We start from the raw sequence: 3326 nt of genomic DNA, 5'->3' as shown, positions 1-3326 counted from the left end.
TATGTCGTCGGGTCCATCGAGCTTCCTTTTCTGCTGCGCCTATGGTCACGCCCCAGGTAGTCCCTGTCCGAAGAAATTTCGGCAGCATCTCCCCTGTACGGCGGACAATATGAAGCTCAGTATACATATATCTCTATACCTCGGCCACACACGGCCGGAATAATACAATACAATTAAGAAACAAACCACGCAGTTTATATCAACATTCTAGACAGATATAATATATGATCAATCCACGCAGTTTAATAAGGAAAGACGATATAGAACCTCGAAGATATATGTAAACAGCCTACTCCACTACAACGAAGAAAACAAATCCACGAAGTAATGAAAATACAACCGCAGCGGAAAACAAAAGTAGCAAACCCGAATGTTCAATGTAAAGTCCACAATACAAACCCACAATACAAGTATATAAGATGCAAAAGCAAAATATAATCCGACAAAGAAAATCCTCGCGATAATGGGGCTAGCGACTGGAATATCTCCCGACGGCCTCAACCTGAAAAAAATAATAACAACGGGGTGAGTTCAAAGAACTCAGCAGGTAAACCAATAGACATGTACAGCAATATATATCCACCAGTAAAAACCTAAGGTACAGTCTCCTAAACCATAGGATCAATAGTACAGTTCTCTAACCATACAACCTACGGTATAGTCTCCTAACAGTTCAACAGATATGCAGAGCTGAAATAAACTGTAATAACCAACGATAGGCATAAAGCACAATCTATAGCAAGAATAATAAGAAAATGCATAACTGTAATAAACTGTACTCACCTGCGAGGCTTGGGCAAATGACTGTGGACATACACAGACAAAGATAGTCAGAGCAAATAAGCATGTATCCTGTATGCATGTCAATCATATGCAGTCACCCAAGTGCATCATCCAATGTGCAACAATCACAATAAATGCAATATGTGCATATGATGCCATATGACATGGTCACCCCTGACGCTAGTCAGCCGTCTCACACGCGATGGCGAGACCGAGTAGGTAGGGCTGTGACACCGTGCACTCTGTCGTCACTACCCCTGATGAGTGACCGAGTGGACGGGATGCTGTCGGAGTACACCTATCCTCCTACCTCAAACATAGTGAGGGAGCGTAACGCTCTCAACTCCCGGTACGCAATGACGGGGAGGGATCCCTGTCTGCTACCACGCTGCAGTCACACTACCCATGAGCGGACCAGCGGAGCACTACAGAGCTACTGCCATACACACCCTACTGTGTTGTGCCACTACCCATGCAGTGAAACACGTTGTGTGCAGGCCTATGTAGCCGGCCGACGAGCTCAACAATAATGGAGTCGTCAATCGCCCAGCATGCAATCATGCAGGATGGTGCATGATGCTACAGTATGTCATACCTGAACATAGCCTCCTCCATATATGTGTGTGTCCAAAAGGTAAACGCATATATATATAACCATGATAAAAACAGCATAAATCCAAAGACATCACATATAACAATGATGTAAGTAACATGAATCCAAGAGCATGTATCACACATGTAAGCAACTAATCCAGTAGAGTAGAGCACTATAGATATGCATCTCTATGAACATATATACACATGGTAAGAAGTAAAGGTATACCAGCCTAATGTATAGCAGATAACAGTAGAAGCATGTATCAAGTATCAACCAAACCTAAATCCAGGGAAAGTGTTGAACTACCAATCACTAGTAACCGTCTACAGGTATCTAATAACCTATAACCAGAGAAGTGCTAAGTCTACCAATCACTAGTAAGTATATATAAACTGCACATATCAAAAGACACTATCAAGAGATAAGTCAAAGGGTACCCGCCTCAAATAGAAGGTACAATCCAAATCCGAAGTCGAGACGCCCATCTCGAATCAGAGTCCTGTGTCAAACAATATATATAAATTTTATTTAGCTAAATCCAAATGAATAGCTAAATAAAATCTCCAAAACTAAATTAGGGCAAAACCCTAATCACCATTTAGATTAGAAATCTAAACTTAGATTAAATCCAATAGTTGACTAGGGTTAATTGTCTTAACCCTAATCATTCCATTAGTTTAATCTAAGCAACCAAATCTAATCACAATCAACCACTACTTACAACCTCTAGTAATCATGTAATCCAAATCATACCTAAATCTACACATAACCAACTAAATATAACCCTAATTCGTATCATTAAAACAAGGTAACAATTGACCTCCAAAAACTTACCCAAATCCAAGGTGATCACCAGTAGATCACCACCCAAGATGTTGCTGTCAGTTAGGGTAGTTGCTGTTGGAACCCAAGAAAGTTCACAACACTCAACCTTGCTGAAATCTTGAGCACACCTCATTGATCAGAACCTATTGACTGCTGGGATTCTTCTCCACTTCAACCGAGACCTCAATCACAGTGAAGAAGAGAAAGTCCAAGTACTGATCAAGGGATTTACAGCAAACAATTGAATCTGACATCAAGATCACAACAAAGAAAAGAGAGTAAGAATCAACAATGCATTACCTCGATCGGTTGCCTCCAGAAAGTGTCACCTAATCCAATCCATAATGCAATGTATTGAATCTACTGACCCTCAACTAGCCAGCGTCTGCCAAGACCTAGCTCCGGCAGAGGAATCCAAGATCCACTCAAACGATCCATGACCTGACCTAGGATCGCCGACGATCAAAGAGGAAAAGCAAGAATCGAGGATGAAACTCGAAGCTAGGGCACAAATCAAAGAAATAGAAGGAATAAGGTTCCGATTGCTTACCCATTGAAGCCCTAACTGCCTCTCTACACCGGCGATCGGTGGATCTGGCTTGATCCAATGGCATCGATCGGGGAAACGCAGACCGTGCTAGGGCACAGATCAGTGAACATCCAGAGAAGAAGAAATCGGAGCTAGCCTCGGAGCCCTAATTGCCTCTTCATTCCAGCGATCATCTCCCTTGGTGTCGGCGTTGGGGAAGGGTGGAGAAGAGGAGATCAAGATGATCCGGCCCCCTTCTTCGATCTCTGGCAAGCTCCGGCGACGAGGTCTCAGTCGACGTCGACGATTGCCGGAAGTCCACTGGGTTCGGTTCGTCCGCGAGAGAGAACAGAGGAAGGGTCGGGGAAGAGGAGTGGATCGGCAATTTGGGGGAGAAAAGGAAACGAATTTGAATTTATAAATAAAACATTTCCTTAGTTAAATGGGTATCCCAAACAAGCTTTATCCGTGTCCAGAATTGATCCCCTCAAAACCCGTCGTACGAACTCCGAAAAATTCCCAGAAAATTTCTAAAAATTCCGGAAAAATTCTATAAGGCTATTTTCTAAATAACCCTATTAATTAAATTTT

At 42.5% G+C, this 3326-nt stretch overlaps 1 long non-coding RNA gene across 1 annotated transcript; it reads right to left on the bottom strand.

The window, feature by feature from the left end:
- Window positions 1–2350: 2350 nt before the first annotated feature.
- On the bottom strand, window positions 2351–2752 carry LOC122002650. The gene is made up of 2 exons (XR_006117692.1): window positions 2507–2752; window positions 2351–2421 (listed from the first exon to the last, which is right to left on the bottom strand). It is a non-coding gene; the product is annotated as an uncharacterized LOC122002650 (long non-coding RNA).
- Between the last annotated feature and the right edge of the window lie 574 nt (window positions 2753–3326).

This window comes from Zingiber officinale, chromosome 1A, assembly GCF_018446385.1.
Source record: "Zingiber officinale cultivar Zhangliang chromosome 1A, Zo_v1.1, whole genome shotgun sequence".
In the NCBI taxonomy this organism is placed as follows: Eukaryota; Viridiplantae; Streptophyta; class Magnoliopsida; order Zingiberales; family Zingiberaceae; genus Zingiber; species Zingiber officinale.
Note: the sequence above shows the minus strand (reverse complement) of the source record. Positions and strands in the feature narration are given on the sequence as shown.